At 43.3% G+C, this 16196-nt stretch overlaps 1 protein-coding gene and 2 long non-coding RNA genes across 3 annotated transcripts in view; 2 read left to right on the plus strand and 1 right to left on the minus strand.

Moving 5' to 3' along the window:
- The window catches only part of LOC117193720 (matrix metalloproteinase-2-like), a 225081-nt gene that overhangs the window by 166990 nt on the left and 41895 nt on the right, over positions 1-16196 (minus strand). The gene's annotated exons all lie outside the window — the stretch shown is intronic.
- On the plus strand, positions 497-923 carry LOC117193721. The gene is made up of 3 exons (XR_004474663.1): positions 497-626; positions 679-762; positions 820-923. It is a non-coding gene; the product is annotated as an uncharacterized LOC117193721 (long non-coding RNA).
- Positions 3637-4259, plus strand: LOC117193722. The gene is made up of 3 exons (XR_004474664.1): positions 3637-3976; positions 4029-4112; positions 4170-4259. It is a non-coding gene; the product is annotated as an uncharacterized LOC117193722 (long non-coding RNA).

The raw sequence follows: 16196 nt of genomic DNA on the forward strand, positions 1-16196 counted from the left end.
TATTGTAGCAGTGACATGTCACAGAAGTCTGGAACCAAAACATCGTTGCTCTAGCCCTTATAGTCTTTGAGCACTAGGCGCTGAAGGGGACGGACAGACGGACAGACGGACGGACGGACCGACGGACAGACGGACAGACAGACAGGGCTCAATCGACTCGGCTATTGATGCTGATCAAGAATATATATACTTTATGGGTCGGAAACGATTCCTTCTGGAAGTTACACACATCCACTTTTACCACAGATCTAATATACCCCAATACTCATTTTGAGTATCGGGTATAAAAATCCACATCTAAGCAGCGTTTTCCGAAACACTCCGAAAAAACGAATCACAGTCCCAAAAATTGTGTGATATTTTCGTTGGTGCTTCTATTTTTGAAAATCTTAAATATAATCGAACATTCCGAGTGATGGCCGAACCGAATCTTATCTATGAGGAATACTCCACATCCTACTCCTCCAGCTCCCCCACTTCGGAAGACTCTGAGTATTTTATGGCTGAAGGGGGCTCTCAAAAAGATCATGATGAATCTTCCACAGCCACTGATTTGAGTTCTTATAATGATCCTTCGGAGGGGTCCATAAAAGACGATGGGCCAGCAGACGCAAGGCCAGGATGTGGTAAGCCGTAAACTAACGAGTTTCTGCAAAATTAAACCTTTCCACTCCAAAGGATCAATCGATTTTAAAAATGGCCAATTAGGCTTCTGGTGCGTTATTTGCTAATCTGTTTGCAAATTACGCTGCGAAATAAAAAGTAAGTACAGTCCTTTCTTGGCCTTCGATAACTATAGATACATGTATCTATTTGCAGCATGCCCATTCCACATTCCTTTTAGACGACCAAAGGAATTTTTAAATATACATTTTTTTTTGGTTTTCAAACAAATAAATATATTTACTATTTGTACAGCAATTTTCAAATTCCTTAAGCCCTAATTTATTATACCCGATACTCAAAATGAGTATTGGGGTATATTAGATTTGTGGTAAAAGTGGATGTGTGTAACGTCCAGAAGGAATCGTTTCCGACCCCATAAAGTATATATATTCTTGATCAGCATCAATAGCCGAGTCGATTGAGCCCTGTCTGTCTGTCCGTCCGTCCGTCTGACCGTCTGTCCGTCTGTCCGTCCCCTTCAGCGCCTAGTGCTGAAAGACTATAAGAGCTAGAGCAACGATGTTTTGGATCCAGACTTCTGTGATATGTCACTGCTACAAAAATATTTCAAAACTTCGCCCCGCCCACTTCCGCCACCACAAAGGACGAAAACCTGTGGCATCCACAATTTTAAAGATATGAGAAAACCAAAAACGTAGAATTGTAGAGAATGACCATATCTTTAAGACTGCGGAATCTGAATTGGATCGTAATATTATTATAGCCAGCATCAAGAAAACAATTTCATTTTTTCTCGCCCTGTCTCTCTCTAACACACACGTAGCATAGGCGGCTTTGCTTAGAGTAAAACATTAGCGCCTAGATCTCAGAGACTACAAAAGCTAGAGCAACCAAATTTGGTATCCACACTCCTAATATATCGGACCGAGACGAGTTTGTTTCAAAATTTCGCCACACCCCCTTCCGCCCCCGCAAAGGACGAAAATCTGGAGATATTCAAAAATCTCAGACTATTAAGGCTAGAGTAACCAAATTTGGTATCCGCACTCCTGTTAGATCTAACTATAAAACGTGTATCTCAAAATTTCGCCCCACCCCCTTCCGCCCACACAAAGAACGAAAATCTGTTGCATCCACAATATTGCACATTCGAGAAAACTAAAAACGCAGAATCATAGATAATGACCATATCTATCAGATTGCTGAATATGGATCAGATCAGATCATTTTTATAGCCAATAGGAACAAATCAATTTGCAGTGGCTACGCAACGCCCGACGTCACGCTCAGACTGATTTTCTGTCTCTCTCGCACGCACTCTTTGTCGTGTCGTTTAATATTAGCGGCGTCTGCCGGAGGAGAGCCATACTGACTTAGTATCGGGTATAACCGTAGAGTTGCGGTGTCCGCAGCAACTCACAACGTTCCCCCTCGTTTTCCATAGATTTATTTCCTTTGTCCTTTGATGCACGCCCCAAAAACTATATTCACTCGTAATTTGAAAAGACGACTGGTCTTTCATTTAGTCGCTGTGCAAATCCATGTCTGTGTCATGGAATAACTAAAAACCATGCAAGAATCAAATGGGGGAATGGAATATATTCTATGTCCTCCAACTAGGGGGCTGCGGGCTGGGGGCTGGTCTTGTCATTTAATATCCGCAATTAAAGTGGTAATCAATCAAAATGAACAGGCGGAAAAACCTAAATGAATTAAAAGCAAACGAAAGAACAAAGCAAAGGATGAATGCACAGGACGAACCGAACTGAACCGAACCGAAACGGAATGGGAAGCGCCACAAACACAATAAACAGAACGAAGAGAAAGAAAAACCGAAGCGCAGCAAATGAACGGAAAACGGGCCAAAAAGAAAAGGAAACCAATAAAAACGAGGGGGAACGTTGTGAGTTGCTGCGGAGACCGCAACTCTACATTTATACCCGATACTTAGTCATTATGGCTCTCCTCCGGCAGACGCCGCTAATATTAAACGATACGACAAAGAGTGCGTGCGAGAGAGACAGAATATCAGTCTGAGCGTGACGTCGGGCGCTGCGTGGCCACTGCAAATTGATTTCTTGCTGTTGGCTACAAAAATAATCCGATCTGATCCAGATTCAGCAATCTGATAGATATGGTCATTATCTATGATTCTGCGTTTTTAGTTTTCTCGAATCTGCAATATTGTTGATGCAACAGATTTTCGTTCTTTGTGGGGGCGGAAGGGGGTGGGGCAAAATTCTGAGATATACGTTTTATAGTGAGATCTAACAGAAGTGCGGATACCAAATTTGGTTACTCTAGCCTTAATAGTCTCTGAGATTTGTGGATGCCCCAGATTTTCGTCTTTTGCGGGGCGGAAGAAGGTGTGGCGAAATTTGGACACGAAACTGTCAAGGTCCGATATCACAGGAGTATGGATACCAAATTTGGTTGCTCTGGCTCTTATAGGTTCTGAGATCCTTGAACTCATATTTTGCAATTGGCAAAACCGACCATGAAACCTGTGTGTTAAAGAGAGACAGAGCGAGAAAAAATGAAATTGTTTTCTTGATTCTGGCTATAATAATTATACGCTCTGGTTGAGATTTTACATTCTAGAACATATAGTCATCCTCTACGATTCCGCGTTTTTGGTTTTATCGTATCTTTGAAAATGTGGATGCCACAGATTTTCGTCCTTTGTGGGGGCGGAAGTGGGCGGGGCGAAGTTTTGAAATATTATTGTAGCAGTGACATGTCACAGAAGTCTGGAACCAAAACATCGTTGCTCTAGCCCTTATAGTCTTTGAACACTAGGCGCTGAAGGGGACGGACAGACGGACAGACGGACGGACGGACCAACGGACGGACGGACAGACCGACAGGGCTCAATCGACTCGGCTATTGATGCTGATCAAGAATATATATACTTTATGGGGTCGGAAACGATTCCTTCTGGAAGTTACACACATCCACTTTTACCACAAATCTAATATACCCCAATACTCATTTTGAGTATCGGGTATAAAAATCCACATCTAAGCAGCGTTTTCCGAAACACTCCGGAAAAACGAATCACAGTCCCAAAAATTGTGTGATATTTTCGTTGGTGCTTCTATTTTTGAAAATCTTAAATATAATCGAACATTCCGAGTGATGGCCGAACCGAATCTTATCTATGAGGAATACTCCACATCCTACTCCTCCAGCTCCACTACTTCGGAAGACTCGGAGTATTTTATGGCTGAAGGGGGCTCTCAAAAAGATCATGATGAATCTTCCACAGCCACTGATTTGAGTTCTTATAATGATCCTTCGGAGGGGTCCATAAAAGACGATGGGCCAGCAGACGCAAGGCCAGGATGTGGTAAGCCGTAAACTAACGAGTTTCTGCAAAATTAAACCTTTCCACTCCAAAGGATCAATCGATTTTAAAAATGGCCAATTAGGCTTCTGGTGCGTTATTTGCTAATCTGTTTGCAAATTACGCTGCGAAATAAAAAGTAAGTACAGTCCTTTCTTGGCCTTCGATAACTATAGATACATGTATCTATTTGCAGCATGCCCATTCCACATTCCTTTTAGACGACCAATCGAATTTTTAAATATACATTTTTTTTTGGTTTTCAAACAAATAAATATATTTACTATTTGTACAGCAATTTTCAAATTCCTTAAGCCCTAATTTATTATACCCTATACTCAAAATGAGTATTGGGGTATATTAGATTTGTGGTAAAAGTGGATGTGTGTAACGTCCAGAAGCAATCGTTTCCGACCCCATAAAGTATATATATTCTTGATCAGCATCAATAGCCGAGTCGATTGAGCCCTGTCTGTCTGTCCGTTCGTCCGTCTGACCGTCTGTCCGTCTGTCCGTCCCCTTCAGCGCCTAGTGCTCAAAGACTATAAGAGCTAGAGCAACGATGTTTTGGATCCAGACTTCTGTGATATGTCACTGCTACAAAAATATTTCAAAACTTCGCCCCGCCCACTTCCGCCACCACAAAGGACGAAAACCTGTGGCATCCACAATTTTAAAGATATGAGAAAACCAAAAACGTAGAATTGTAGAGAATGACCATATCTTTAAGACTGCGGAATCTGAATTGGATCGTAATATTATTATAGCCAGCATCAAGAAAACAATTTCATTTTTTCTCGCCCTGTCTCTCTCTAACACACACGTAGCATAGGCGGCTTTGCTTAGAGTAAAACATTAGCGCCTAGATCTCAGAGACTACAAAAGCTAGAGCAACCAAATTTGGTATCCACACTCCTAATATATCGGACCGAGACGAGTTTGTTTCAAAATTTCGCCACACCCCCTTCCGCCCCCGCAAAGGACGAAAATCTGAGGATATTCAAAAATCTCAGAGACTATTAAGGCTAGAGTAACCAAATTTGGTATCCGCACTCCTGTTAGATCTAACTATAAAACGTGTATCTCAAAATTTCGCCCCACCCCCTTCCGCCCACACAAAGAACGAAAATCTGTTGCATCCACAATATTGCACATTCGAGAAAACTAAAAACGCAGAATCATAGATAATGACCATATCTATCAGATTGCTGAATCTGGATCAGATCAGATCATTTTTATAGCCAATAGGAACAAATCAATTTGCAGTGGCTACGCAACGCCCGACGTCACGCTCAGACTGATTTTCTGTCTCTCTCGCACGCACTCTTTGTCCTGTCGTTTAATATTAGCGGCGTCTGCCGGAGGAGAGCCATACTGACTTAGTATCGGGTATAACCGTAGAGTTGCGGTGTCCGCAGCAACTCACAACGTTCCCCCTCGTTTTCCATAGATTTATTTCCTTTGTCCTTTGATGCACGCTCCAAAAACTATATTCACTCGTAATTTGAAAAGACGACTGGTCTTTCATTTAGTCGCTGTGCAAATCCATGTCTGTGTCATGGAATAACTAAAAATCATGCAGGAATCAAATGGGGGAATGGAATATATTCTATGTCCTCCAACTAGGGGGCTGCGGGCTGGGGGCTGGTCTTGTCATTTAATATCCGCAATTAAAGTGGTAATCAATCAAAATGAACAGGCGGAAAAACCTAAATGAATTAAAAGCAAACGAAAGAACAAAGCAAAGGATGAATGCACAGGACGAACCGAACCGAACCGAAACGGAATGGGAAGCGCCACAAACACAAACAGAACGAAGAGAAAGAAAAACCGAAGCGCAGCAAATGTACGGAAAACGGGCCAAAAAGAAAAGGAAACCAATAAAAACGAGCGGGACGTTGTGAGTTGCTGCGGAGACCGCAACTCTACATTTATACCCGATACTAAGTCATTATGGCTCTCCTCCGGCAGACGCCGCTAATATTAAACGATACGACAAAGAGTGCGTGCGAGAGAGACAGAATATCAGTCTGAGCGTGACGTCGGGCGCTGCGTGGCCACTGCAAATTGATTTCTTGCTGTTGGCTACAAAAATAATCCGATCTGATCCAGATTCAGCAATCTGATAGATATGGTCATTATCTATGATTCTGCGTTTTTAGTTTTCTCGAATCTGCAATATTGTGGATGCAACAGATTTTCGTTCTTTGTGGGGGCGGAAGGGGGTGGGGCAAAATTCTGAGATATACGTTTTATAGTGAGATCTAACAGAAGTGCGGATACCAAATTTGGTTACTCTAGCCTTAATAGTCTCTGAGATTTGTGGATGCCCCAGATTTTCGTCTTTTGCGGGGGCGGAAGAAGGTGTGGCGAAATTTGGACACGAAACTGTCAAGGTCCGATATCACAGGAGTATGGATACCAAATTTGGTTGCTCTGGCTCTTATAGGTTCTGAGATCCTTGAACTCATATTTTGCAATTGGCAAAACCGACCATGAAACCTGTGTGTTAGAGAGAGACAGAGCGAGAAAGAATGAAATTGTTTTCTTGATTCTGGCTATAATAATTATACGCTCTGGTTGAGATTTTACATTCTAGAACATAGACGCAACTGTTAACTCGTTTTATAGTTCTATTTACTCCACCCTTAATACGTTTGTTCCAGATATCACTGTACCTGTATCGTCCAAGCCTCCCTGGTTCTCCAAGTATTTGTCATACTTAAAAAATAATAAATCCCGGCTCTATAAAAAGTACCAGAAGTCGGGCTCCACGTCGGCCTTAGCTCTATACTCCTCCGCTCGGTCTCTGTTCCTTGCCGTCAATAGTCAGTGTTATAATCATTACCTTTCACAATGTAGTAGTAACTTTCGTAGTGATCCTACAAAATTCTATTCGTTCGTTAACTCTAAGCGCAAGTCAAACGTTTTTCCTCCGTCCCTTCATTACCAGAACAAAAGAGAAGCTTCTGCTGTTGGTATTGCAAATTTATTCGCTAACTTTTTCCAAACAACGTACTCGTCTCATATTTACAACGCATCCTCTCCGTATCCGTACCAGCTACCTCAAGCTAACAGCATTTTTCTGCCCTTTTTCGAGGAAAGCGTTGTTCTGGAAGGTTTGTCATCTATGGACATATCGTTTTCTGCGGGTCCAGATAAGGTACCAAGTTGCATCTTAAAGCACTGTGCCCAGTCCCTTTTCAAACCCTTGACCTTTCTCTTCAACCTCTCCTTGGAACAGTCTTGTCTCCCAGTAATTTGGAATGAGTCCTACATCATTCCGCTTCACAAAAAAGGTTCAAGATCAAACATTGAAAACTATCGTGGTATCGCAAAGCTTTCCGCCATCCCGAAGCTTCTTGAGTTCCTGGTCACCCGGCAACTGCAACATCTTTGTTGCAGCTTGATATCTCCGTCGCAACACGGTTTTTTCAGACATCGTTCAACATCGACTAACCTTCTTGAGTTTTCTAACCTAATCCACCGTGGTTTTCAAATTGGTTTGCAGACGGATGTAGTTTTTACGGACTTCAGCAAGGCATTCGATTCTGTGAACCATGCTCTGCTTATTCAAAAGCTCTCTTTATTAGGGTTCCCAACGAATCTTCTAGATTGGATTTTGTCCTATCTCTCTAACCGTACTCAACGTGTTTTGTTTTCTAACGTGTTGTCAAATACTGTTAATGTTACTTCAGGTGTGCCACAGGGAAGTCATCTGGGCCCGCTTCTGTTTATTTTATTTGTGAACGACCTTCCTCAAGTTATAACATACTCTACTACACTAATGTATGCTGATGATGTCAAAATCTGTCTTTCTTACTCTGATTGGTATTTGCACACACGCCTTCAACTTGATCTAAGTGAACTACTATTGTGGTGTTCAACTAATCTTCTTTTTCTGAACCTTTCCAAATGCAAACTTATGACATTTTACCGTCGCGCTCCTCATTTTGTCTCATATGTTCTAGGAAATCATGTCCTTGAGCGAATTTCGAGTTCAAATGACCTCGGAGTCCTTTTTGATCATAAGATGTGTTTCAACACCCATATAGCTGCAACTGTAAATAAAGCTAAGGGTGTTTTAGCGTTCATCAAGCGTTGGTCCAAGGAGTTTGACGACCCGTACGTTACGAAACAACTGTACATCTCGTTAGTACGTCCTATATTGGAGTATTGTTCTTGTGTGTGGAGCCCGCAGTATAAAGAGCAGGAGGCTGTTATTGAATCCGTGCAAAAGCAATTTTTAATTTTTGCCCTTCGGAACTTTAACTGGGACTCGGGTAGAATCTTGCCACCCTACCGGTCTAGGCTAAATCTTATTGACCTGCCGTCGTTGCACCATCGCAGAATATGCAATGGCGTAATGTTCGTGCACAAGCACGTCCAGAAGGAATCGTTTCCGACCCCATAAAGTATATATATTCTTGATCAGCATCAATAGCCGAGTCGATTGAGCCATGTCTGTCTGTCCGTCTGTCCGTCAGTCCGTCCGTCCGTCTGTCCGTCCCCTTCAGCGCCTAGTGCTCAAAGACTATAAGAGCTAGAGCAACGATGTTTTGGATCCAGACTTCTGTGATATGTCACTGCTACAAAAATATTTCAAAACTTCGCCCCGGCCACTTCCGCCCCCACAAAGGACGAAAATCTGTGGCATCCACAATTTTAAAGATATGAGAAAACCAAAAACGTAGAGTTGTAGAGAATGACCATATCTTTAAGACTGCGGAATCTGAATTGGATCGTATTATTATTATAGCCAGCATCAAGAAAACAATTTCATTTTTTCTCGCCCTGTCTCTCTCTAACACACACGTAGCATAGGCGGCTTTGCTTAGAGTAAAACATTAGCGCCTAGATCTCAGAGACTACAAAAGCTAGAGCAACCAAATTTGGTATCCACATTCCTAATATATCGGACCGATATATTAGGATATATTATATCTCTCTCTAACACACACGTAGCATAGGCGGCTTTGCTTAGAGTAAAACATTAGCGCCTAGATCTCAGAGACTACAAAAGCTAGAGCAACCAAATTTGGTATCCACATTCCTAATATATCGGACCGAGACGAGTTTGTTTCAAAATTTCGCCACACCCCCTTCCGCCCCCGCAAAGGACGAAAATCTGGGGATATACAAAAATCTCAGAGACTATTAAGGCTAGAGTAACCAAATTTGGTATCCGCACTCCTGTTAGATCTTACTATAAAACGTGTATCTCAAAATTTCGCCCCACCCCTTTCCGCCCACACAATGGACGAAAATCTGTTGCATCCACAATATTGCACATTCGAGAAAACTAAAAACGCAGAATCATAGATAATGACAATATCTATCAGATTGCTGAATCTGGATCAGATCAGATCATTTTTATAGCCAATAGGAACAAATCAATTTGCAGTGGCTACGCAGCGCCCGACGTCACGCTCAGACTGATTTTCTGTCTCTCTCGCACGCACTCTTTGTCGTGTCGTTTAATATTAGCGGCGTCTGCCGGAGGAGAGCCATACTGACTTAGTATCGGGTATAACCGTAGAGTTGCGGTGTCCGCAGCAACTCACAACGTTCCCCCTCGTTTACTATGGATTCTCAGTACTTTTTAGTTCAAAATTCCTCTTAAAATTCGTTTCGGGCTTAATGAACATTTTGCTTTGTAGGAGGAATTTTCTCTGCAATATCACAAAAGCTGACGAAATGCCATTGTGGATGCGATTGCATCTCCTGTTGCAACATCATCGCAATTTTGATGCGTTTGACACGTCTATAGGCCAGAGGCAGGGGCAAGAGTGGCAACCAGAGCAGGAGCAGAAACAGAAACAGGAAAAAGTTTATGGGTCACATGAAGATTCTGCTCATTTGCTGTCCATCGCAAATTAGACGGCAAATTAGCACAAAAAACTGATGCACTGACGTGGCTCGGTGCCACTGCTGGCTGGGGCTCGTCGAGTGTTGAGTTACCTCAAAAACTGCCGTTCTGCAACTGTGCAATATGCTGCTGCTGCTGCTGCTCCTCCTCGTAATGATTCTGTGGTGTTGGGGCACGAAAACCAAAGGCCCGTTTTGGGCGGAACACGTCCAAACAGGCACTGTGCCCTTTGACATTATGGCTATGTCAACGTCATCATCGGGGACCGGATACCAAATGGGTTTTCAATGGATCCCTCACATACAGTAGCTCTGCTCCCTGCAATCATTTGGCTCGAATTCGCAATCCGCCCGCAGTTTGGAAGAAGAACAGGAAGCTTATAAGAGAGGCCTATTCGTGTGGGGGACGGGCCTCTGCTTTTTCTCCTTCTCCTTGGCTGGTTATTAAATTTTGAAATGCTACACCTTGTGCGGTATCGGATTGCCCACTCAAGGAGGCGAGAGCCTAAGACAAAGGCCTACTCCACTCGCCCCCTGCATGCTATCGAATTTCATGCAAAATTCAAAGGCCCAAGAGCCAGCATAAGAAAATATGCCACATCATAAATTCTGTACACATTTACTATATGTATATACATACATATACTGTAGCTGTGGCAATCCTTTCACGAGCACACAATCCCACACACACACACAGACAGATTTTGACACAGTTTTCCTTGAGCCCAGCACAAAAATGTTTGTCTATTTTAATATGAACCCAAATTGGGGTTTTTATTTATGCACGAGTTTAGTTTACAATACAGTTCGTACCTCGTACAGCTCTCTTGCCTCAAGGAACCGACACCAGACCGCCACCACCACTGCCAGCACCACTGCCAGCACCACCTTTTTGTACCCTACTGTACTGCCATTTGTGTGTGGCATGGCTCTCCGTGTGGTCGTGTGGTCTGGGGCATACAAAATGCACAGACAATGGCCAAATGACTCAAAAAGAAACCAGAAAGTAAAACAGATACCGAAATTTTCAACTAAAAAAAATATCATCATAAAAATCTCCAGCAGTTAAAATAATTGTCACAGTAATAAAGCGATTGCCATGCACAAAATTATATCTCATCCGCATACGAGAGGGTGGTTCAAAGAGTTCGCGGAAGAGAAATAGAGAAGCAGATCCATTTAGATGAAGGGCATAATATCAAAGATCTTCACACAAGGATCAATGCCTTTCCTTGATTTCTATTGAAATAGTGCTCATAGACCAAGCTCAGCTTTCTGTGCTCCCTGTTTCTGGTTGCACTTGCTCCATTTTATAGCTGGCAAGCATTATGGCCATGATTAATGGCAGATAATAATTTCGAGTGCCGAGCACTTGACAGCATACGAAAAGTCAGAAAACTATGGCCAATGGACGACCATTAGCCACCCCGTCCGCACCGAACCACCCACCCACCGAAAAGGAAGGACGGGAAGGGGCAACTCTGCAAATGACTGCTGGAAAATAAACAGCAACTGCAACTGCAACAGCAACTGAAGCTGTGCTGTGCTGTGCGAAGCATTAAACTATTGCCATGTTCTGTTTACGGCATTAAATGCTTCTCTCCCTCCCCCTCCCCCTCTTTGTACAGTATACCCCTCTCTGACACTCCCCGTTTCGACCTTCTCTTTCAGCCTTTCAGCACTCGTGTGATTCACTCCGCTTGCCGCATAAATTACGATGAGAAAAACTGTCTCGGCCGCGCGTTGATCAGCAAATTATTTTATGCAAACAAAAAGAAAAATATACCCAAAAAATGTTAAAGAAAATATAAACGGAATAAGCGGATTTTAAAGGGAAATAAATAGAAGGGGGAGCACATCTAGCATCCTCTTTCGGGGCAGTCGAAGGCATTCAAATCTTGGTTGGGTTTTTGTCCTTCAAAGCGCTCTTGAATGCTGCACGGAAAATTTCATTTAAGTTCTTTAAATTCGAAATATATATAGAAATTGGGAGCTTAAAGACAGCGAAATTCAGACAATTTTGGGGTTAAGTTTCGGGTTACTGCTGCTGCTGCCGGGACGCTTGTTAAAAGCGTCGTCTGTTGTGTGGCAGAACGAGGGCCAAGACGGGAACGGGATGCCATGGCTGACGGGAGAGTCCTGCCAATCGACTGCCATCAGAAAGAGGACATCAATTTTTTCACGATTTTCGCAAAAAATGGTCCTGCACCGATCTGGCCCAATTAGTCTGAGATATAGCCTTCCGAAGATTTGGATTTGCATATCTTTGAAATACTGGTTCTTTCTGTGAGCTATATCTCTGCTATACAGCAGCCGATCCGGGCGTGGCATGCCTCTCCGTGATCGGGAGAGTCCTGCCAATCGACTGCCATCGGAAAAAAGGACATCAATTTTTTCACGATTTTCGCAAAAAATCATTATGGTTAGTTACATCATTAAATTTTCAAAAAATCGGCCTGATTTTCGAAGTTGACATTTTGATGCAGTTCGACAGTCTGGATCCTTGCGATCCTGGGACAGTTGGTCCTGCACCGAACTGGCCCTATTTGTCTGAGATATAGCCTTCCGAAGATTTTGATTTGCATATCTTTCAAATGCTGGTTTTTTCTGTAAGCTATATCTCTGCTATACAGCAGCCGATCAGTGCGTGGCATGCCTCTCCGTGATCGGGAGAGTCCTGCCAATCCATTGCCATCAGAAAAAAGGACATCAATTTTTATCACGATTTTCGCAAAAAATCATTATGGTTAGTTACATCATTAAATTTTAAAAAAATCGCCCTGATTTTACCACTTCCGCATCCTCTCGACTCGACTCGCTCCACTCTGTCTTGGCCTCTTGCCTCTTGTTGCATTGTATTAATGGCTCGCTTGCTCGCTAATAAGCATAAACGGCAACCTCCTCAAGGAGTCTGCGCTTCGCTGCCATTCGAAGGATGTGCGTGTCGCCTTTGACTTAATTGTGCACTTTATTGATGTTATTAAAAATTCTAACAAATACCCAGCACTCCGGACATGGTCCAGGGAGCTGCTGGCAGCCCGCCCATGCCAATGCACTGCGGTTTATTAATGCCACAAAAAGGGGCAATTAATTGGGGCAACAATGTGTGGCTCGAGGACTCAGCGTGCTCGAGTATTTTTAAAGCCAGCTCCCGAGCATAAATAAACTCTGCCATAAAATGTACCTAAATTCAGTCCAGTGAATTTTTCCTTTGGAATATTTGAAGAATTTTCACACAAAAAAGAAACCGAAAATCCACTTCAAGTGGTGGGTCCGAGGGCCCAATTGCAACAGGTCTTGCTTGCCCCTGATTCTCGGTTTATTGACACCATTTGCCAGTTTTCCCAATTGTTTGCCCATGCATTAGGCGAGGAAATGGAAAACTTCTCACAGAAAGGAAGTCGAAGTCGAGCCAGAAAGCCATTCTCTGGTGCAAATGTTGATTTTCTTCTTTTCCAAAAGCAATAACCTTTTGGGCTTTGAATCTGGTTAAAAGAACTTAATTATGACAGCAAGTGGAAAGTGGAAAGTAGAAAGGAGTTGCATCTCATTGAAACGCAACAGTTGTAGGGGGAATGGGGGAAGGGAGAGGGGCCTGTGGCAACTTCATTTGCAGCCAAGTAAATGCCACATTACGGGGGAATGGCATCCGCAGCCCGGACACTGTACAACAATTGCCAATTTGGTTTAAATATTTGCGTCAAGTGCAAGTTTTTCGGTCACTTCCTTGCGCTCCGTTGTTGCAGCTGCCACTACTGCCGGCCACTCCTACCGGCCACTGCTGATGCTGTCAGTTGATTTGTGTCCCGAGTTCTCGTGGGGCGATTTACACAGTTAATGTCTCAAGGAATGTGGCAAACTATGTTGCCAGGATGTTGTCACCCTCTTTGTGCGGGTGTGTGTGTTAGAGGAAAGCGAAAAACTGCTAGAAACCGACTTCCGAATTTCCATGCTGAGCGGAAATGGAAAAACACTTGCAGGCACAATCCCCATTTTGTTCTGACAAAAGCACACCCTGCGCCCACCCTACGTTTGTGGCGCTGCAATTAACGGGAACACATGCAGCTAGGAGCCCAAAATCAGGTCAATAACGTCCACGAACGACCCTCATCGATATACTATATATATTTGATGCTAACTCAATTTGATGATCCTTGGGGCTGGACCCTGATGCGTAATGCTTTAATTTAGTCACAATATTGTCCTTCCACTGCTTCCACGCCGCTCCTTGTCGGTCACCATCCACTTAATAGCCAATTAAGGGTAGACGACGATACAAGAAATAATTAAATAGCCAGGCGCTGCATGGACCTTTGCTCTTAAAGTGCCACCATGGCCATGTATGTGTAGTCTCCGGGAGCGCGCTTTACGCTGCCGCCCGAAAGTATGCAACACAATCCGCCAGTTGCCCGTTGCCAGTGCCCCTTGAGATATGCAAATTTAATTGGAAATTTCATAATGGGCTGCAGCTTTATGCACGGACAGAATCTAAATAGCAGGAAACGCTTTCCACTTTTTTTCCGCTACAGATGGATACATAGGATGCTCCTTTTATCCCCAGCTACTGCTATTCTGATAGCCAACAATCGAGGACTTTATGGGGTATATACAGAGGTATGCCTGCCTAGAAACTTGGATGTTTTCCGCCTTTGTAAGAATAGCCCCCCAAAATATTAATTTCTTTTCCTTGATAAACTGATAACTCCTAAAACAGACTAAAAAAATATGCAATTGTCATCGTAATTTACTATAAACAAGAGATTTATATGAGAATCAAACATATAGAACAGGAGAATTTATATACGAATACAGGGTATCTGTGATTACAGAGACACCCGAATCGATTGCCCTGCTTCAGAGCTACTTCTACTCATTATCAAAGGGCAAAGTGGAAGGTCACTTGGTCAATATTTCAGGCGCAATTATGCAGCTGCGCATCAAAAACCAAATACAACACTAACGAGGGGGAACGTTGTGAGTTGCTGCGGAGACCGCAACTCTACATTTATACCCGATACTTATACCGGTCTCCTCCGGCAGACGCCGCTAATATTGAACGACACGACAAAGAGTGCGTGCGAGAGAGACAGAAAATCAGTTTGAGCGTGACGTCGGGCGCTGCGTAGCCACTGCAAATTGATTTGTTCCTTTTGGCTATAAAAATGATAGATATGATTATTATCTATGATTCTGCGTTTTTAGTTTTCTCGTATCCTCAATATTGTGGATGCAACAGTTCTTCGTCCTTTGTGGGGGCGGAAGGGGTGGGGCGAAATTTTGAAATATACTTTTTTTAGTGAGATCTAACAGGAGTGCGGATACTAAATTTGGTTACTCTAGCCTTAATAGTCTCTGAGATTTGTGAATATCCCCAGACTTGCATCCTTTGCGGGGGCGGAAGGGGGTGTGGCGAAATTTTGAAACAAACTCGTCTCGGTCCGATATCTTAGGAGTGTGGATAACAAATTTGGTTGCTCTAGCTTTTAAAGTCTCTGAGATCTAGGCGCTAATGTTTTACTCTAAGCAAAGCCGCCTATGCTACGTGTGTGTTAGAGAGAGACAGGGCGAGAAAAAATCAAATTGTTTTCTTGATGCTGGCTATAATAATAATACGATCCAATACGATAATACGATCAGATTCTGCAGCCTTAAAGATATGGTCATTCTCTACGATTCTGCGTTTTTGGTTTTATCGTATCTTTAAAAATGTGGATGCCACAGATTTTCGTCCTTTGTGGGGGCGGAAGTGGGCGGGGCGAAGTTTTGAAATATTTTTGTAGCAGTGACATATCACAGAAGTCTGGATCCAAAACATCGTTGCTCCAGCTCTTATAGTCTTTGAGCACTAGGCGCTGAAGGGGACGGACAGACGGACAGACGGACGGACGGACAGACGGACAGACAGACATGGCTCAATCGACTCGGCTGATCAAGAATATATATACTTTATGGGGTCGGAAACGATTCCTTCTGGACGTTACACACATCCACTTTCACCACAAATCTAATATACCCCAATACTCATTTTGAGTATCGGGTATAAAAAGTGACAGCTGCAATCAGAGCTGCGGACCTGCGGAGCTACGGAGCTGAAGATTCTTCATGCCTCATGCCCCCAACATCGTTTTTGGCTCATCATAAAATTCAATTTGGCGCAAAGTGTTTAACGAAAGCGTCAGCTTGGTTCCAGACCCCGCCGGACTCGGACTCGGAGTTGGAGTCGGAGTCGGACCTCGGTCGCAGATTTCCAGCTAGGAGCCAACTTTTTCGCTGCACAGCAGGTCATCTCGAGGCCATTAACAATTCAGAGGGAATTTCGCAATGGCAGGAAAGAACCAGGCAACGAAAAAAACAC

Source organism: Drosophila miranda (assembly GCF_003369915.1).
Source record: "Drosophila miranda strain MSH22 chromosome Y unlocalized genomic scaffold, D.miranda_PacBio2.1 Contig_Y2_pilon, whole genome shotgun sequence".
In the NCBI taxonomy this organism is placed as follows: Eukaryota; Metazoa; Arthropoda; class Insecta; order Diptera; family Drosophilidae; genus Drosophila; species Drosophila miranda.